General features: G+C 44.8%; 1 long non-coding RNA gene across 3 annotated transcripts; it reads right to left on the reverse strand.

Annotated features, from left to right (window-relative positions):
• Window positions 1-253: 253 nt before the first annotated feature.
• Window positions 254-3,222, reverse strand: LOC123124199 (uncharacterized). Of its 3 annotated transcripts, XR_006461013.1 has the most exons (5): window positions 2,844-3,218; window positions 2,496-2,681; window positions 1,655-2,088; window positions 1,135-1,351; window positions 254-783 (listed from the first exon to the last, which is right to left on the reverse strand). It is a non-coding gene; the product is annotated as an uncharacterized lncRNA (long non-coding RNA). The 3 variants fall into 3 exon arrangements; XR_006461014.1 differs by lacking the exon at window positions 254-783 and having other exon boundaries at window positions 792-1,351; window positions 2,496-2,691; window positions 2,844-3,222; XR_006461012.1 differs by lacking the exon at window positions 254-783 and having other exon boundaries at window positions 792-1,351; window positions 2,844-3,220.
• Window positions 3,223-22,186: the final 18,964 nt, after the last annotated feature.

Genomic DNA, 22,186 nt, shown 5'->3' on the forward strand with positions numbered 1-22,186 from the left:
AAAAACCTCAGCTCCTGCCAGCTGCTGATGCGTGGATGCCTATTGGTCCCGGTTGGTGGCACCAACCGGGACCAAAGGCCCTCCTGCCTGGGCTCCCCGCACCGGCCACGTGGACGGCCTTTAGTCTCGGTTCGTGTAAGAACCGGGACTAAAGGGCTAGGGCATTAGTAACGACCCTTTAGTCCCGGTTCCAGAACCGGGACTAAAGGCCCTTATGAACCGGGGTAAAAGCCCCTTTTCCTACTAGTGCTTCTGCAGAGAAGGCATATGTTCTTCACAATCAATGTACTAATGGCGAAAACAATGTATTAACAGAGAAAGATAATCTGATACTGCAACTATGATAATTAAGATTCTACATTACATCAAATATCAGTTAGTTCATTATTCAACACCCAGTACAGGAGTAAGAAAACTATAGACCTATAAAACATGATATTGCAATTTTTCCTTATAGATGGAACTCAAAATCTTATAAAATGACTTCGATATGCAGTCTTAATCTCTATATAATATCCGATTACAACGATATAATCATGAAGAACAATGGCTTTTAGGGCACATATTTTGATCATTCCAGCGGTAGTATGAGAAGAAAATAATCCTTAAGAAGAACCCAGTACCAATATTAGAAGTTTTTGTTTTCCAGAGTTTGAATTACTAATTGGAAGCACCCTCTCCACATGTCATACCTTGTAAATCCCTAGCAGAAAAAGTCTCGCCGGCTGTGTATGCCGTTGCAGGAAAACTATGGCCCAACATCACACATTGAACTGATGATTGCTGTTAAATCGATGTGTTAATAGAACCTACTCTTGACAGAACTACAGAAGTAACCTAACGAGAACTACAGAAGTAAATATCTCTGACTATTTACTTCAACGGAACTACAGAAGTAACCTGAGTATTTACTCTAACAGAACTACGGAAGTAACCTAAAGAGAAATGATTTTCAGAAAGCATTTTTTTCTATAGTGATATGTTTCAGCAATCTTCTGCAGCCATACATAAGTGTTATGAGGTATGTCTAAAATGCCTTCGGCCCTACACGCATACTATGAATGAATATTTGTCCATCCTACTAATATCTTAAACAAACAAATTGAAGGAATTAAGTAAATCGTCGAGCATCACCTGGCTCGGAGCACTCAGCTAATCTACAATAAGTTCAGAAATCAATATCCTTGGCAAAGGTCCATATATACGAGTTCTGGTGTATCCATCATTGTTGGGAAGGGAAAACCATAATGCTCTTAGTTTTTTCTGCTGGAAACCTTAGTTCTTCACGAGACTTGTAACCAAAACCAGTAAAAAATATATCAGCAATTGAGTTTATACCATAACCATCAACCTGCAGTTATAACAGACAGGAAATTATCATCACAATAATCGACATCACACAACTGTGCATTATTTAACACAGTGCTTGTAGCAAGCCAACTAAATTTTAAACCCTAGCCACATCGTTAAATAGTATGCATTGCCATTTCTCACAAGTATCAAAATCTATGAATACCATTATGGCGTTCCAATAGGTACTAATGTTTCAGTTCTAAATTATCCACAAAAAGATTCTAGCAAAAAATCATAGGACAATCTATAAGAAGCAGAAGAGTCTTTCTTGTAAGCGCATGTTAAGCTCGTAAGGTCATACCGATCGCCCTGGTTTTCACACCTCTCAGACGCTTCACTTGGCTGCACATGTACTCAACACTTCCACTGGAAGTGGCCTTCCTGTCCTCCTTGTAATTTCAAATCTCGGGTATGATGGTTCTGTCCGCCAGCATGCCACATTCTTCGATTTCCACCAAACAATTCACTGCAGCCTTGTAGACCTCTTCACCCCATTCAACATGTAGCTCTAATAGATCGACATCAATCTCGTAATCACACAAGTAGTAGTAAAATCTCAGAAATTATCATCTCCACCAAATGACGAGGAACGCAGGCTATGGACTGTAAAAAACTTGAGGTTCAGTCAAGATAGTGCAGAAGTACCTTAGGGATATTGGTGTTGCAGAGACGGTGAAGCTTTGCAATATTGTTGTTTCTGCAAACCTCCTTCACAAAATCAGGCGGATGAAAAGCCTGTGTACAAAGAAGCGTTCGTGAGGCCAACACAGGGATGCAGAGAGGATAGCCTTCGGAAATGAAAGAACAAACCGATAGGCCAAAAGACTAAGAAGGGGACTGAGAGGAACACTGAATATGGCTGAAGAAATAACACCGAGTATGACTAAATAATTTACACTGAATATGACATATGACTGAACAAATAACACTGAATATGACTGAAGAAAAATTGATAAACTGAAGAAATAACACTGGATATGACTGAAGATAAATTGATAAACTGAAGAAATAACACTGGATATGACTGAAGATAAATTGATAAACTGAAGAAATAAATAACACTGAGTAACAGAGAAAACTTCCACACATTCCTGTGAGCTGCAGAGTTCAAAAAATAAAGAGCCACACGAAGCTATTCTCACCTGATTGCTTGGTCGCTCACATTCACAATTCCAAATCCCTTATCCCAAATCCATTTGATTGCTAGTAGGGGTACTGCACAAAGGCAGCGTCCATCTCCAGTGATTGTTAAATCCATCCCCCCAGATCCATTCGTCATGCTAGTTCATAATGCCAAATAAATTGCAGCACACATCACGCCCTACGATCTGCAAGAACCTTACAAAATCAATAAGTTCAGGGATGGGGGCAAGATCTTAACATAAAACGATCAAAGAATCTGCCACACGTCGCCTCAAGCCAGGGTCTCATCTACATCTAGATGCGGGCATGGGAAGAGAGAGAGGGCAGGGAGAGGAGGAAGGTAGTACCTGTGTGTGAAGGAGAGGCTGGCCTCAGTGGCGCCCGCGGTGGCAAGGACGAAGATGGTGGCTAGGCACCCTGCACGCTGCACCACACTGTCCTCCAGCCAGGCTCCTCCTCCGGCGGGGCCTTGACGTCCTCTGGCTGCCGTCGTCCGGGTCGAGCTCCGCCTCCGGCGACTTCTTCGCCGCAAGTCCTCAAGTAGAGGGAGAGACGATGCACGGGATAGATGGCTGCGCGTTCCCCTGCTCTTTTCCTCTGGCGACAGCGGCGCTGGCTTGGAGACGTGGTGATGGAGGGTGGCGGCGGCTGTGCGAGGGAGGAAACGGTGGTGCTGACTGCGAAATGGGCCCAACTCAGTCGGTCAATGTGAATGCCCTAGTAGGATTAGCTGCACCAGATAAGCAAAGACCAACGAATAGCTGAGATAAAGCACCATATGAGGACACAAGAGGACACGGTTCTGCAGTATTTGTATGCGCGAAGGACACAAGAGGACAACCTGCCCGGCCGGACCGGGGAGATGCCACGGAGAAACGGCGCAGACCAGGGAAGTGCAAAAAATGTGGCATGAAAGGACATCGCCGGAACACGTGCACGCGATCGACCACTTGGTGGGGTGCAGAATCAAAATTGTTCAACTAATTAGTTTTAAATTCTGTACTTGTAGCATGAGGATTTTCCGGTGTATTTCAGTGAGATGTGCTCCAACGCTAGCTTGTTCCTCCAGTTCTAGACATGCAACTAACTTGTGTAAAGGAGAAGAAGTTGGTTCGGCGTTTTTGAATATCTGTGGTGGATGCACATTTTACGTTGCTGTGTGTGTTCTCATCAGGATTGCAATGCTATTTCTTTTGTGCTCACCATGCGTGTCTGGGACTGATGCGTTATGTGTGTTTATGCTCCAACTCCAAGGGAATCAAAATTTGAATCATCTATCTGAGTAAATGCAGAATCATGAGGGAGGGGTTCAGGGGTGTCCTCCAACGCCCGCCCCACCTCCACGAAGACATGGCGAGCAGCTCAATCATTAGCAGGCAGCAGGCAAGGTTTGAAAAACCAGCACGGTGACCTGTGTTGAATGGCGCCTACACCTGCAGGCGGGACGACGGGGAGGTCTGCCGGCGGTGGCGAGGGAGCATGTAAGGAAGCACAGGTACGAGGTGTGGTTAAGTTTTTGTTTTGCTTGGTAACGTCTGCATGATTCTTCGGCGTCTGTATCTTCTGCAGCTGCCTGAAGCAATTAGGACGGTGGCGTCAACTGCATGGAGCTGCACCGACCTGGGTGATGGAGCTGCGGACGATGTCGGCGAGGTGAGCAGGGGAACAACCTGTTTGTCAGTACTCCCTCCGTTCCTAAATATAAGTCTTTTAAAAGATTTCAACAAGTGACTACATACGGAGAAAAATAAATGAATGTATACTCTAACACTAGTAGAAAAAGAGGCTTCGATACGCCCCCATTAGTCCCTAAAATAATCGAACCGCGACCAAAGGGGTCTTTAGTCGCGGTTCGGGAGGAGACCCGCGACCAACTATCTGGGCCCAGCGCGCTCGGTCGACAGCCAACCGGGACTAAAGGTGCCCGAAGGCCTTTACTTGCGGTTGGCCAGGCCAACCGGGACTAAAGGCCCATCCCTATATATAGGACTCAGCTCACTTCACTTAGCCACAATTCAGAAGGGGGGTGGTGGGTTTGCTTTTGGTTCCTCCTATGCACACAAGGTGTTCGATGAAATGCCCGAGAGCATGAAACAAACATGATATGAAGTGTCCGAGCCACACTTGAGCTTTCTCATTTATTTTTCCTCCGCGATCGCGGTTAGCAACTTGAACCTTTCATGTGTCATTGATAAAATATGCATGTGTGTAGTTCATTGTTTAATTTGTATTATTTCTAGCTAGTTAGTTTAACAAATGCATGATGGTTAATTATATACTTTATATAATAATAATGCAGATGAATCGGCAATGGATGTACGGTCCCCGACTCTCCGGCGAGTTCACTACGGGTTTGAAAGATTTCCTCGTAGTGGCAAATGCGAACAAGCAGCGAGGTTTTATTATCTGTCCATGTGCTGTCTGTAAGAATCAGAAGGGTTACTCCTCCTCAAGAGACGTTCACATGCACCTGCTTCGGCACGGTTTCATGCGAAGCTATAATTGTTGGACCAAGCATGGAGAAAGAGGGGTTAGAATGGAGGAAGATGAAGAAGGGGATGATATCGATGACAACTATCATGATCATTTCGGTGATACTTTCATGGAGGATGATGCTGAAGGTGGGGAAGGGTTAGGTGAAGGTGAAGAAGAGGCACATGATGAGCCCGCTGATGATCTTGGTCGGACCATTGCTGATGCACGGAGACGCTGCGAAACTGACAAGGAGAGGGAGAATTTGGATCGCATGTTAGAGGATCACAAAAAGTCGTTGTACCCAGGATGCGATAATAGTCTGAAAAAGCTGGGCTGCACACTGGATTTGCTAAAATGGAAGGCACAGGAAGGTGTAGCTGACTCATCATTTGAAAATTTGCTGAAAATGTTGAAGAATATGTTTCCGAAGAATAACGAGTTGCCCGCCAGTACGTACGAAGCAAAGAAGGTTGTCTGCCCTCTAGGTTTAGAGGTTCTGAAGATACATGCATGCATTAACGACTGCATCCTCTACCGCGGTGAATACGAGAATTTGAATGAATGCCCTGTATGCACTGCATTGCGTTATAAGATCAGAGGCGATGACCCTGGTGACGATGTTGAGGGCGAGAAACCCAGGAAGAGGGTTCCCGCCAAGGTGATGTGGTATGCTCCTATAATACCACGGTTGAAACGTCTGTTCAGGAACAAAAAGCATGCCAAGTCATTGCGATGGCACAAGGAGGACCGTAAGTCCGACGAGGAGTTGAGACACACCGCTGATGGAACGCAATGGAGAAAGATCGACAGAGTGTTCAAAGATTTTGCAGCTGACGCAAGGAACATAAGATTTGGTCTAAGTACTGATGGCATGAATCCTTTTGGCGAGCAGAGCTCCAGCCATAGCACCTGGCCCGTGACTCTATGCATCTACAACCTTCCTCCTTGGTTGTGCATGAAGCGGAAGTTCATTATGATGCCAGTGCTCATCCAAGGTCCGAAGCAACCCGGGAACGACATCGATGTGTACCTAAGGCCATTAGTTGATGAACTTTTACAGTTGTGGGGCAGACCTGGTGTACGTGTCTGGGATGAGCACAAAGGAGAGGAATTTGACCTACGAGCGTTGCTTTTTGTAACCATCAACGATTGGCCTGCTCTCAGTAACCTTTCAGGACAGACAAATAAGGGATACAATGCATGCACGCACTACTTACATGAGACTGAAAGTGTACGTTTGGGTAATTGTAAGAAGAACGTGTACCTGGGTCATCGTCGATTTCTTCCCCGAAATCATAACGTAAGAAAGAAAGGCAAGCATTTCAACGGCAAGGCAGATCACCGGCCGAAGCCTGCGGAACGTACTGGTGCTGAGATATTTGATATGGTCAAGGATTTGAAAGTCATCTTTGGAAAGGGTCCTGGCGGACAATCAGTTCCGCGGGGAGTTGACGGGCACGCATCCATGTGGAAGAAGAAATCTATATTTTGGGAGCTAGAATATTGGAAAGTCCTAGATGTCCGCTCTGCAATCGACGTGATGCATGTTACGAAGAATATTTGCGTGAACCTGCTAAGCTTCTTGGGCGTGTATGGGAAGACAAATGATACAAAGGAAGCACGGCAGGACCAGCAACTTTTGAAAGACCCAGATGACCAGCATCCGGAATGGTTTCAAGGTCGTGCCAGCTACGCTCTTACCAAAGAAGAGAAGGTCATTTTTTGAATGCCTGAGCAGTATGAAGGTCCCGTCTGACTTCTCGTCGAATATAAAGGGAATAATAAACATGGCGGACAAAAAGTTCCAAAACCTGAAGTCTCACGACTGCCACGTGATTATGACGCAATTGCTTCCGATTGCTTTGAGGGGGCTCCTACCGGAAAATGTTCGAGTAGCCATTGTGAAGCTATGTGCATTCCTCAATGCAATCTCTCAGAAGGTAATCAATCCAGAAGATCTACCACGGTTACAGAACGATGTGGTCCAATGCCTTGTCAGTTTCGAGTTGGTGTTCCCACCATCCTTCTTCGATATTATGACGCACCTCCTGCTCCACCTAGTCGAAGAGATTTCCATTCTCGGTCCTGTATTTCTACACAATATGTTCCCCTTTGAGAGGTTCATGGGAGTATTAAAGAAATATGTTCGTAACCGTGCTAGGCCAGAAGGAAGCATCGTCAAGGGCTATGGAAATGAGGAGGTAATTGAGTTCTGTATTGACTATGTTCCTGACCTTAAGCCGATTGGTATTCCTCAATCGCGGCACGAGGGGAGACTAAGTGGAAAAGGCACGATCGGAAGGAAATCAACGATATGTATGGACGGTCATTCTATGACTGAAGCACACCACACAGTTCTGCAAAATTCCAGCTTGGTGGCTCCGTACTTCGAGCAACACAAGAATATTTTACGCTCGGACAACCCGGGGAAGCCTGAATCCTGGATTAGAAAGGCCCACATGGAGACTTTCGGCAGTTGGTTGCGAAAACATTTAATGAATGACAATGATGTTGGAGATCAGCTGTACATGTTGGCCAAGAAACCATCTTCAACTATAACGATTTTCCAAGGGTACGAGATAAATGGGAATACATTTTACACCATCGCCCAAGATAAAAAGAGCACCAACCAAAACAGTGGTGTCCGCTTTGATGCAGCAACCGAGAATGGGCAAAAGGTCACATATTATGGTTACATAGAGGAGATATGGGAACTTGACTATGGACCCTCCTTTAAGGTCCCTTTGTTCCGGTGCAAATGGTTCAAGCTAACAGGAGGTGGGGTAAAAGTGGACGAGCAATACGGAATGACAATGGTGGATTTCAACAATTCAACAATCTTGGTTACCTTGACGAACCATTCGTCCTTGCCAAAGATGTCGCTCAGGTTTTTTATTTGAAGGACATCAGTAGCAAACCGAGGAAACGGAAAGATAAGAAAACGATCAGTACATCATGCGATAATCCAAAGCGCCACATTGTTCTTTCAGGGAAAAGAAACATCGTGGGAGTGGAGGACAAGACAGACATGTCAGAAGATTATAATATGTTTGGTGAAATTCCGTCCTTCAAAGTGAACACTGACCCAAGCATTAAGTTAAATGATGAGGATGCTCCATTGATACGGCACAATCGTAAGCAAGCAGGGACACAAGGGAAGAATTGATGTGTAATAATTTATTGTACCAAACTTTGTTGAATGGATCATGTGAATTAAAACGTACGATGACGAATCCGGATGATTTGTATTTGGTCGATGAACTGAATGATGTATCAAACCTTTTGTCAAACCTTCAAGGGATCGATGAACTGAATTTTTTGATATATTATTTGTATTTTTAAGATTTTAAAATGAATTAGTTTTCTTTTTCTGAATTTTTTGATATATTATTTGTATTTTTAAGATTTGAAAATGAATTAGTTTTATTTTTCTGATTCTTTCGATATATTATTTGTATTTTTAAGATTTTAAAATGAATTAGTTTTATTTTTCTGAATTTTTTGATATATAATTGTATTTTTAAGATTTTAAATTGAATTAGTTTTATTTTATTGAATTTTTTGATATATTATTTGTATTTTTAAGATTTTAAAATGAATTAATTTTATTTTTCTGATTTTTTGATATATTATTTGTATTTTTAAGATTTTAAAATGAATTAGTTTTATTTTTCTGATTTTTTTGATATATTATTTGTATTTTTAAGATTTTAAAATGAATTAGTTTTATTTTTCTGATTTTTTGATATATTATTTGTATTTTTAAGATTTTAAAATGAATTAGTTTTATTTTTCTGATTTTTTGATATATTATTTGTATTTTTAAGATTTTAAAATGAATTAGTTTTATTTTATATGAAAAAGGACCTTTAGTCGCGGTTCGTGACACGAACCGCGACTAAAGGCTCTTTCCGCGCGGGAACGAAAGCGGCGCGAAAGAACCTTTAGTCGTGGTTGGTGTCCCCAACCGGGACTAATGCTCTGTCTATATATACAGCACTTAGTAAATTTTCCCCCACCTCCCATTCTCCTCTCGACGCCGACGCCCTACCCCGACGCCGATCGACGCCGACGCCGCCAGGCTACTGCCCCGACGCCGATCGACGCCCTGCCCCGACGCCGACGCCCTGCCCCCAGTGAGCTCCGACGCCCTGCACTGCCGCCGCCGCCCCTGCCCTGCCCTGCGCGCCGCCGCCACCGCTGCCCCTGCCCCTGCGCGCCGCCGCCACCGCTGCCCCTGCCCCTGCGCGCCGCCGCCACCGCTGCCCCTGCCCCTGCGCGCCGCCGCCGCCGCCGCCCTTGCCCTGCACTGCCGCCGCCGCCCCTGCCCTGCGCGCCGCCGCCACTGCTGCCCCTGCCCCTGCGCGCGGTGACCGTGGCTGTGGCCGTGGCGGCAACAAAATAAGAAAATAAGAAAAGGAAAAAGAAAAGGAAGAAGAAAAGGAAAAAGAAAATAAGAAAAGGAAAAAGAAAAGGAAGAAGAAAAGGAAAAAGAAAAGGAAGAAGAAAAGGAAAAATAAAATAAGAAAAAGAAAAAGAAAAGGAATAAGAAAAGGAAAAAGAAAATAAGAAAAGGAAAAAGAAAAGGAAAAAGAAAAGGAAGAAGAAAAGGAAAAACAAAATAAGAAAAGGAAAAAGAAAAGGAATAAGAAAAGGAAGAAGAAAAGGAAAAAGAAAATAAGAAAAGGAAAAAGAAAAGGAAAAAGAAAAGGAAGAAGAAAAGGAAAAACAAAATGAGAAAAGGAAAAAGAAAAGGAAGAAGAAAAGGAAAAAGAAAAGGAAGAAGAAAAGGAAAAAGAAAAGGAAGAAGAAAATAAGAAAAAGAAAAGGAAGAAGAAAAGGCAAAACAAAATAAGAAAAGGAAAAAGAAAAGGAAGAAGAAAAGGAAAAAGAAAATAAGAAAAGGAAAAAGAAAAGGAAGAAGAAAATAAGAAAAAGAAAAGGAAGAAGAAAAGGCAAAACAAAATAAGAAAAGGAAAAAGAAAAGGAAGAAGAAAAGGAAAAAGAAAATAAGAAAAGGAAAAAGAAAAGGAAGAAGAAAAGGAAAAAGAAAAGGAAGAAGAAAAGGCAAAACAAAATAAGAAAAGGAAAAAGAAATTAATTCCTCCTCCTCTATGTCCCCTTAATCTTATTTTTTAATTCCATTATACTTAATTAATTTTTACTACATGCAGGAGTGACATATGGCGGACGATAGAGCCGAGCCGCTTAGGGATCCGGAGGCTGAACGTTATTTAATGGGCATCATAAACAACGAGATTCCTTATGTGCCGGGCTCAGAATATGAGCAAGAAGAGGATGTAGTCTCTTCTTTTCTGAACCTTGACGGTGGAACAGACATTGTCGATGATCAAGAAGGTGAAGGAACGGACATTGTCGACGGAGGTCAACTGTCAACAAACGACGATCTCGAATTGCAAGTAGCAACCACCTCCGGCGAGGTATATATATACATTGAGCCTCTCGTGATACAAACTTACTGAAATGTGAATACATATGTATTAACGCGCGCGACTCTCTTTCTTTTTTTAGCCCTCGGCCGGATCGAGTACGACAAAGCGTGGCAAATCCAAGGCGATGAAAACAGGAGAAACATGTGCCATTGATTTTGTCAGTGAAACCGGCAAGCCCCTACAGCACACCTCAAAGTTTATCAACCAATGCGGAGTCGTTGTTAGAGACAACGTCCCGATCACCGTCCAGGAATGGAAGGAGCCAAAGAAGGCACGTCTTGGTTTCAGTTTTGTCGACAAGAGAACGAAAAAGGATTGCTGGAGAAAGCTTATGGAACATTTCATTCTACCTCCGGAATACAACAAAGTCGATGAATTCGGTAACGAGGTTCCGGGTGGACGTGAGAGGAGGAGGCTAGTTAAAGAGTTCGCTCTTCAGAAGATGGGCGAAGCATTCCGGAACTTCAAGAAAAATTTAACCCGTGACTATGTCAACAAGGGCAAGACTCCGGATTTCAATGGACAACATGAGAAACTGAAAGATGATTGGCCAGAATTTGTGAGGCAAAAGAAATCGGAGCATTTCAAGGAAATATCGAAAAAAATAAGGATAATGCGAGTAAGAAAAAGTTCCATCATATTATGGGGCCAGGAGGATACCGCCTTTCGGAGCCTAAGTGGCAGAAGATGGAGGAGGACCTGAGGGTGCGAGGAATCCCTCTAGGTACAGAGGGATGGGACCCAAGGGCCAAAAGCTGGTGGTACGGGCATGGGGGATCGCTAGACCCGGAGACAGGGGTGTGTGTTCACCGGAAGAAAAAGTTTGCTCCCACCGAAGCCCTTATTGACGCAATGACCCAAGCTCAAGAGGGCTTGATCAAGTTCAACAGAGAGAAAGACGCACTGACAACAGCCCTCGGGAATGATGAACACGGAGGACGTGTACGAGGCAAAGGCAGAATTCCGTGGAAAGTAGGGTTTTCCCAGGACAATGGCCCGTACTGTTACAGAAGCCGTAAGAGAAAGACGGAACGGGATGCAGACCTTTTGGCGAAGTTTGCATCGGAACTCCATGTGTTGAAGCAGACCGTGCATGAACTAGTAAAAGAAAAATCGGCTGCAGGGCCGCATGAAGATCATGAAGCGGATCGCGGAAGCCAGCAGCGGAGTGTTGGGGAACGTAGCAGAAATTCAAAAAATTTCTACGCATCACCAAGATCAATCTATGGAGTCATCTAGCAACGAGAGAGAGGAGTGCATCTACATACCCTTGTAGATCACGAGCGGAAGCGTTCAAGAGAACGGGGTTGATGGAGTCGTACTCGTCGTGATCCAAATCACCGATGAACCTAGCGCCGAACGGACGGCACCTCCGCGTTCAACACACGTACGGAGCAGCGACGTCTCCTCCTTCTTGATCCAGCAAGGGGGGAGGAGAGGTTTATGGAGATCCAGCAGCACGACGGCGTGGTGGTGGAAGTAGCGGGATTCCAACAGGGCTTCGCCAAGCGCTGCGGGAGGAGGGAGATGTGTCACGGGAGGGAGAGGGAGGCGCCAGGGCTTAGGTGTTGCTGCCCTCCCTTCCCCCCACTATATATAGGGCCAAGGAAGAGGGGGGGGGGGCGCAGCCTTGGCCCTTCCTCCAAGGAAGGGTGCGGCCAGGGAGGAGTCCATCCTCCCCAAGGCACCTCGGAGGTGCCTTCCCCCTTTAGGACTCTCCTTTTTTCTTATCTCTTGGCGCATGGGCCTCTTGGGGCTGGTGCCCTTGGCCCATATAGGCCAAGGCGCACCCCCTACAGCCCATGTGGCCCCCCGGGGCTGGTGGACCCCCTTGGTGGACCCCCGGACCCCTTTCGGCACTCCCGGTACAATACCGATAAAGTGCGAAACTTTTCCGGCGACCAAAATAAGACTTCCCATATATAAATCTTTACCTCCGGACCATTCCAGAACTCCTCGTGACGTCCGGGATCTCATCCGGGACTCCGAACAACTTTCGGGTTACCGCATACTAATATCTCTATAACCCTAGCATCACCGAACCTTAAGTGTGTAGACCCTACGGGTTCGGGAGACACGCAGACATGACCGAGACGACTCTCCGGTCAATAACCAATAGCGGGATCTGGATACCCATATTGGCTCCCACAGGTTCCACGATGATCTCATCAGATGAACCACGATGTCGAGGATTCAATCAATCCCGTATACAATTCCCTTTGTCCATCGGTATGTTACTTGCCCGAGATTCGATCGTCGGTATCCCGATACCTTGTTCAATCTCGTTACCGGCAAGTCTCTTTACTCGTTCCGTAACTCACATCATCCCGTGATCAACTCCTTGGTCACACTGTGCACATTATGATGATGTCCTACCGAGTGGGCCCAGAGATACCTCTCCGTTTACACGGGGTGACAAATCCCAGTCTCGATTCGTGCCAACCCAACAGACACTTTCGGAGATACCTGTAGTGCACCTTTATAGCCACCCAGTTACATTGTGACGTTTGGTACACCCCAAGCATTCCTACGGTATCCGGGAGTTGCACAATCTCATGGTCTAAGGAAATGATACTTGACATTAGAAAAGCTCTGAGCAAACGAACTACACGATCTTGTGCTAGGCTTAGGATTGGGTCTTGTCCATCACATCATTCTCCTAATGATGTGATCCCGTTATCAACGACATCCAATGTCCATGGTCAGGAAACCGTAACCATCTATTGATCAACGAGCTAGTTAACTAGAGGCTTACTAGGGACATGGTGTTGCCTATGTATCCACACATGTATCTGAGTTTCCTATCAATACAATTCTAGCATTGATAATAAACGATTATCATGAACAAGGAAATATAATAATAACCTATTTATTATTGCCTCTAGGGCATATTTCCAACAGTCTCCCACTTGCACTAGAGTCAATAATCTAGTTCACATCACCATGTGATTAACACTCATAGGTCACATCACCATGTGACCAACATCTAAAGAGTTTACTAGAGTCATCAATCTAGTTCACATCTCTATGTGATTAACACTCAATGAGTTCTGGTTTGATCATGTTATTCTTGTGAGAGAGGTTTATTTAGTCAACGGGTCTGAACCTTTCAGATCTGTGTGTGCTTTACGAATATCTATGTCATCTTGTGGATGCTACCACGCGCTATTTGGAGCCATTTCAAATAATTGCTCTACTATACGAATCCGGTTTACTACTCAGAGTCATCCGGATTAGTGTCAAAGTTCGCATCGACGTAACCCTTTACGACGAACCCCTTTTCACCTCCATAATCGAGAAAATTCCTTAGTCCACTAGATACTAAGGATAAATTCGACTGCTGTCATGTGATCCATTCCCGGATCACCATTGTACCCCTTGACCAACTCATGGCAAGGCACACTTCATGTGCGGTACACAGCATAGCATACTGTAGAGCCTACGTCTAAAGCATAGGGGACGACCTTCGTCCTTTCTCTCTCTTCTGCTGTGGTCAGGTCTTGAGTCTTACTCAATACTCACACCTTGTAACACAGCCAAGAACTCCTTCTTTGCTGATCTATTTTGAACTCTTTCAAAATCATGTCAAGGTGTGCGTTCTTTGAAAGTATCATCAGGCGTCTTAGATCTATCTCTATAGATCTTGATGCCCAATATGTAAGCAGCTTTATCCAGTTCTTCCTTTGAAAAACTCCTTTCAAACAACCCTTTATGCTTTCCAGAAATTCTACATCATTTCGGATCCACAATATGTCATTCACATATACTTATCAGAAATGTTGTAGCGCTCCCACTCACTTTATTGTAAATACAAGTTTCTAACAAACTTTGTATAAACCCAAAAACTTTGGTCACTCCATCAAAGCGTATATTCTGACTCCGAGATGCTTGCTCTAGTCCATGGAAGGATCGCTGGAGCTAGCATACCTTTTAGCATCCTTAGGATCGACAAAACCTTTCTGATTGTATCACATACAACCTTTCCTTACGAAAACTGGTAAGGAAACTTGTTTTGACATCCATCCGCCAGATTTCATAAATGCAGCTAATGCTAACATGATTCCGACGGACTTTAAGCATCGCTACGGATGGGAAAATCTCATCGTAGTCAACTCCTTGAAGTTGTGAAAATACTCTTTGCCACAAGTCGAGCTTCATAGACGGTAACCTTACCGTCCACGTTCGTCTTCTTCTTAAAGATCCATTTATCTCGGATTTCATGGCTTCTAACCATTTGTCGGAATATGGGCCCACCATCGCTTCTCCACAGCTCATAGGTTCATCGTTGTCCAACAACATGACTTCCAAGACAGGATTACGCATTATTCTGAAGTAGTACGCATCCTCGTCGTCCTACGAGGTTTGTTAGTGACTTGATCCGAAGTTTCATGATCACTATCATAAGCTTCCACTTCAATTGGTGTAGGTGCCACAGGAACAACTTCCTGTGCCCTGCTACACACTAGTTGAAGTTATGGTTCAATAACCTTATCAAGTTTCCACCATCCTCCCACTCAATTCTTTCGAGAGAAACTTTTCCTCGAGAAAGGACCTGTTTCTAGAAGCAATTACTTTTGCTTCCAGATCTGAAATAGGAGGTATACCCAACTGTTTTGGGTATTCTATGAAGACGCATTTATCCGCTTTGGGTTCGAGCTTATCAGCCTAAAACTTTTTCACATAAGCAGGCCCAAACTTTTTAAGAAACGACAACTTAGGTTTCTCTAAACGGTGTCGTCTCAACGGAATTGCGTGGTGCCCCTTTTAAAGTGAATGCGGTTGTCTCTAATGCCTAACCCATAAACGATAGTGGTAATTCGATAAGAAACATCATGGTATGCACCATATCCAATAGGGTGCAGTTATGATGTTCGGCCACACCATCACACTATGGTGTTCCAGGCGGTATTAATTGTGAAACACTTTCCACAATGTCTTAATTGTGTGCCAAAATCGTAACTCAGATACTCATCTCTATGATCATATCACAGACATTTTATCCTCTTGTCACGACGATCTTCAACTTCACTCTGAAATTACTTGAACCTTTCAATAATTCAGACTTGTGTTTCATCAAGTAAATACACTCAGCATCTACTCAAATCATCTGTGAAGTAAGAACATAACGATATCCACTGCATGCCTCAGCACTCATTGGACTGCATACATCAAAATGTATTACTTCCAATAAATTGCTCTCTTGTTCCATCTTACTGAAAACGAGGCCTTTCAGTCATCTTGCCCATGTGGTATGATTTGCATGTCTCAAGTGATTCAAAATCAAGTGAGTCCAAACGATCCATCTGCATGGAGTTTCTTCATGCATATATACCAATAGACATGGTTCGCATGTCTCATTCTTTTCAAAAATGAGTGAGTCCAAAGATCCATCTACATGGAGCTTCTTCATGCGTTCTATACCAATATGACTCAAGTGGCAGTGCCACAAGTATGTGGTACTATCATTACTATCTTATATCTTTTGGCATGAACATGTGTATCACTACGATCGAGATTCATTTTAGGTGCAAGACCATTGAAGGTATTATTCAAATAAACAGAGTAACCATTATTCTCCTTAAATGAATAACCGTATTGCGATAAACATAATCCAATCATGCTCAACGCAAACACCAAATATCGATGGTAGAGAGAGCATGCGATGCTTGATCACATCAACCTTGGAAACACTTCCAACGCATATCGTCATCTCACCTTTAGCTAGTCTCCGTTTATTCCGTAGCTTTTATTTCGAGTTACTAACACTTAGCAACCGAACTGGTATCTAATACCCTGGTGCCACTAGGAGTACTAGTAAAGTACACATTCATATAATGTATATCCAATATACTTCTGTCGACCTTGCCTGCCTTCTCATCTACCAAGTATCTAGGGTAGTACTGCTTCAGTGACCGTTCCTCTCATTGCAGAAGCACTTAGTCTTGGGTTTGGGTTCAACCTTGGGATTCTTCACTAGAGCAGCAAATGACTTGCTGTTTCATGAAGTATCCCTTTTGCCCTTGCCCTTCTTAAACTAGTGGTTTTACTAACCATCAACAATTGATGCTCCTTCTTGATTTCTACTCTCGCGGTGTCAAACATCGCGAATAGCTCAAGGATCATCATAACTATCCCTGATATGTTATAGTTCATCACGAAGCTCTACTAGCTTGGTGGCAGTGACTATGGAGAACTATCACTATCTCATCTGGGAGATTAACTCCCACTCGATTCAAGCGATTGTGGTACTCAGACAATCTGAGCACATGCCAACGATTAAGCTTTTCTCCCTTAGTTTGCAGGCTTAAGAAACTTGTCAGAGGTCTCATACCTCTTGACGTGGGCACTAGTCTGAAATCCCAATTTCAGTCTTCGGAACATCTCATATGTTCTGCGACGTTTCACAAACGTCTTTGGTGCCACAATTCTAAACCATTAGAACTATCACGTAGCCATCAAAACGTGTATGTCAGATGTTTCGCAACATCTACAGACGACGCTGAGGTTCAGCACACCGAGCGGTGCATTAAGGACATAAGCCTTCCGTGCAGCAATGAGGACAATCCTCAGTTTACGGACCCAGTCCGCATAATTGCTACTACCAACTTTCAACTAAATTTTCTCTAGGAACATATCTTAAACAGTAGAACTAAAGCGTATGACATAATTTGCAAAGACCTTTTGACTATGTTCATGATAATTAAGTTCATCTGATTAATGAACTCCCACTCAGATAGACATCCCTCTAGTCATCTAAGTGATACATGATCCGAGGCAAACTAGGCCGTGTCCGATCATCACGTGAGACGGACTAGTCATCATCGGTGAACATCTCCATGTTGATCGTATCTTCTATACGACTCATGCTCGACCTTTCGGTCTCTTGTGTTCCGAGGCCATGTCTGTACATGCTAGGCTCGTCAAGTCAACCTAAGTGTTTCGCATGTGTTCCGAGGCCATGTCTGTACATGCTAGGCTCGTCAACACCCGTTGTATTCGAACGTTAGAATCTATCACACCCGATCATCACGTGGTGCTTCGAAACAATGAACCTTCGCAACGGTGCACAGTTAGGGGGAACACTTCTCTTGAAATTTTAGTGAGGGATCATCTTATTTAAGCTACCGTCGTTCTAAGCAAATAAGATGCATAACATGATAAACATCACATGCAATCAAATAGTGACATGATATGGCCAATATCATTTTGCTCCTTTGATCTCCATCTTCGGGGCACCATGATCATCTTTGTCACCGGCATGACACCATGATCTCCATCATCATGATCTCCATCATTGTGTCTTCATGAAGTTGTCACGCCAACGATTACTTCTACTTCTATGGTTAACTCGCTTAGTAATAAAGTAAAGTAATTTACATGGCGTTATTCAATGACACGCAGGTCATACAAAAAATAAAGACAACTCCTATGGCTCCTGCCGGTTGTCATACTCATCGACATGCAAGTCGTGATTCCTATTACAAGAATATGATCAATCTCATACATCACATATATCATTCATCACATCTTCTGGCCATATCACATCACATAGCACATGCTGCAAAAACAAGTTAGACGTCCTCTAATTGTTGTTGCAAGTTTTTACGTGGCTTGTATAGGTTTCTAGCAAGAACGTTTCTTACCTACGTAAAACCACAACGTGATATGCCAATTTCTATTTACCCTTCATAAGGACCCTTTTCATCGAATCCGTTCCGACTAAAGTGGGAGAGACGGACACCCGCTAGCCACCTTATGCAACTAGTGCATGTTAGTCGGTGGAACCTGTCTCACGTAAGCGTACGTGTAAGGTCGGTCCGGGCCGCTTCATCCCACAATGCCGCCGAAACAAGATAAGACTAGTAACGGCAAGAAGAATTGGCAACATCTACGCCCACAACTACTTTGTGTTCTACTCGTGCATAGAAACTACGCATAGACCTAGCTCATGATGCCACTGTTGGGGAACGTAGCAGAAATTCAAAAATTTTCTACGCATCACCAAGATCAATCTATGGAGTCATCTAGCAACGAGAGAGGAGTGCATCTACATACCCTTGTAGATCGCGAGCGGAAGCGTTCAAGAGAACAGGGTTGATGGAGTCGTACTCGTCGTGATCCAAATCACCGATGATCCTAGCGCCGAACGGACGGCACCTCCGCGTTCAACACACGTACGGAGCAGCGATGTCTCCTCCTTCTTGATCCAGCAAGGGGGGAGGAGAGGTTGATGGATATCCAGCAGCACGACGGCGTGGTGGTGGAAGTAGCGGGATTCCAACAGGGCTTCGCCAAGCGCTGCGGGAGGAGGGAGATGTGTCACGGGAGGGAGAGGGAGGCGCCAGGGCTTAGGTGTTGCTGCCCTCCCTTCCCCCCACTATATATAGGGCCAAGGGAGAGGGGGGGCGCAGCCTTGGCCCTTCCTCCAAGGAAGGGTGCGGCCAGGGAGGAGTCCTTCCTCCCCAAGGCACCTCGGAGGTGCCTTCCCCCTTTAGGACTCTCCTTTTTTCTTATCTCTTGGCGCATGGGCCTCTTGGGGCTGGTGCCCTTGGCCCATATAGGCCAAGGCGCACCCCCTACAGCCCATGTGGCCCCCTGGGGCTGGTGGACCCCCTTGGTGGACCCCCGGACCCCTTTCGGCACTCCCGGTACAATACCGATAAAGTGCGAAACTTTTCCGGCGACCAAAATAAGACTTCCCATATATAAATCTTTACCTCCGGACCATTCCGGAACTCCTCGTGACGTCCGGGATCTCATCCGGGACTCCGAACAACTTTCGGGTTACCGCATACTAATATCTCTATAACCCTAGCGTCACCGAACCTTAAGTGTGTAGACCCTACGGGTTCGGGAGACACGCAGACATGACCGAGACGACTCTCCGGTCAATAACCAATAGCGGGATCTGGATACCCATATTGGCTCCCACATGTTCCATGATGATCGCATCAGATGAACCACGATGTTGAGGATTCAATCAATCCCGTATACAATTCCCTTTGTCCATCGGTATGTTACTTGCCCGAGATTCGATCGTCGGTATCCCGATACCTTGTTCAATCTCGTTACCGGCAAGTCCCTTTACTCGTTCCGTAACTCACATCATCCCGTGATCAACTCCTTGGTCACACTGTGCACATTATGATGATGTCCTACCGAGTGGGCCCAGAGATACCTCTCCGTTTACACGGAGTGACAAATCCCAGTCTCGATTCGTGCCAACCCAACAGACACTTTCGGAGATACCTATAGTGCACCTTTATAGCCACCCAGTTACGTTGTGACGTTTGGTACACCCAAAGCATTCCTACGGTATCCGGGAGTTGCACAATCTCATGGTCTAAGGAAATGATACTTGACATTAGAAAAGCTCTGAGCAAACGAACTACACGATCTTGTGCTAGGCTTAGGATTGGGTCTTGTCCATCACATCATTCTCCTAATGATGTGATCCCGTTATTAACGACATCCAATGTCCATGGTCAGGAAACCGTAACCATCTATTGATCAACGAGCTAGTCAACTAGAGGCTTACTAGGGACATGGTGTTGTCTATGTATCCACACATGTATATGAGTTTCCTATCAATACAATTCTAGCATGGATAATAAACGATTATCATGAACAAGGAAATATAATAATAACCTATTTATTATTGCCTCTAGGGCATATTTCCAACACGGAGAAGCAGCGTGGCTTCCACGGATGCCCCGCCTGGTGCTAATGCACCGATGATCGAGATTCGTGCACCGGAGCCTCACTACCCAGTGGATGATGTAAAGGAGATGAAAGAATGTGATCTGCATTATCCCGTGGGGAACGTTTCCACGAAGGTAGCTACCGGCAGTGCTTTACCCTGTACACCTGGAGCACTCCACCACAACAACCCCATTGCATATGGCTATGCTCGTGTCACGGTGGAAGACATAGTCCAAGAGTTTGAGGACCTGGAGATTGACAAAGCTACACCCGAAGGGGAGAGAAGACTTGGAGATGTCAAGCGCCAGATCATTCTATGGAAAAAGAATTACATAGTGTTTCCAGGCGAGGCGCCAAGGCTAACAAGTCCACCCCCTCCGATGGTGGTGGTGGTGGTGGTGGCGGTGGTTGTGGTCGTGGTGGTTCACCTACACCTCCTTCACGCCATTCGACGCCGTCCCCCGATCCACAACCTCCGGCGGGTAAGCAGCCGCCGCCCCCCAATCCTCCTCCGGCGGGTACGACGCCCCCCAATCCACCTCCGACGAAGAAGTAGAAGCAGGCGGACAGCAAGGAAACCCGCTCCTGGACTATTAACCCGGACCCTTATGTACCTAAGACCACAAGGGTACCGGAGCCATCACTGAAGCCTCTCCTCCCAAGGCCTTGGGAACTTAGTGAAGCTGAAACCAAATTGGCCGCGTCTGCTCATTATGAGAAATGGAAGGCGGATATGAAGGCGATAAAAGAGCCTGAGCCCAAGCAAGTATTCACTGAGAAGCAAAAGAAGTGGGCTAAGGATTTTTTGACGACACCGTCCCAAGCCGAGCTGAATATGCCTGACGACTATGGACATGAACTTCGTAGGCAAGCAAAAATATTGAAGGAGGAGAAAGAAGAAAGTAAAAAAAGCAGGAAACAAGTTGACCAGCTCGGGATGCAGAATAAACAATCGATCCCCCCGCTCATAGTGAAAGCCGGTCCGGAAGAGGACCCCGAGATCATAGCAGCTGCGGCAGCACTTGGATTGACTGTAGCGAGTGCCATGAAACAAGCGTCCGAGATGGGTTTGACTCTTCGTGCCTTCTTAGGCCTTGAGGATGCGCCAGTATGTGAGATAGCATTACAATATGTGCGGAATGGGCCTCTCGTCGAGCCTGCGCGGGAAAAGAGTCTACCACCACAAATGCGAAATCTGCTACGTTGGTACAAGCAATTCATAACATGGGCCGACAAAGAATATGTTTATGCGGATGTTACAGAGGAGCATCACACCAAACGGTACTCTGTACAAGTTCATATGAGTGAATTGTTCCAGCTGTTCAATCTGCGCGAGCTCGACAAATCTATCATGAGTTGCTACGTTCTGTAAGTGATTTATTTCTACCTCATCTCGTTCTTCATTGCCTGCACTATATATATATATATTGTCCTAACTATATTGTTGCGTACGCTATTATGCAGATTGAAGATTTGGGAATGCAAAATAAGAAACATCCATGATGTTGGGTTCATTGACCCACATATCGTTAATGGACATGTGTTACAATATCACCCCGAAGACGTGGAGAAAGACTTGTACAAGTTTCTTAGAAAGCATCAACTCAAAAGTCATATTCTATTTCCTTACCATTTTGGGTGAGTGTTTCTCTCTTGTGCCCATTCTCTTTTGTTTACTCCACGCATGGTATGTCTAATCGATGAGTTATGCATGACTGTGCATGTAACGTGTCCGCAGGTTCCACTGGATTCTGCTAAATATTGAACTTCACACCTCCAGAGTTCTAATCATGGACTCTATGGATTCGGATCCAAAGCGTTGGGCCGACATGAGAAAAATGCTGCAAAAGTAATTATTTTCAATCATTTGAGCTCTATATCGATCGGTCTCTTTTGTTCATTTCCTAATATCAAGTAACTAATAACTCCCTTGTTCATTTAATTTTCTTTGCCCTGTAGGGTTTGGAGACGGTTCTCAGAAGAAATTGTCGGTGAATTCAAACATGAGCTAGATTTTAGAAGGTTAGTTAATGTGGATAAGCAGCCACCGGGGACCAATC

Source organism: Triticum aestivum, chromosome 5D, assembly GCF_018294505.1.
Source record: "Triticum aestivum cultivar Chinese Spring chromosome 5D, IWGSC CS RefSeq v2.1, whole genome shotgun sequence".
Classification (NCBI taxonomy): domain Eukaryota; kingdom Viridiplantae; phylum Streptophyta; class Magnoliopsida; order Poales; family Poaceae; genus Triticum; species Triticum aestivum.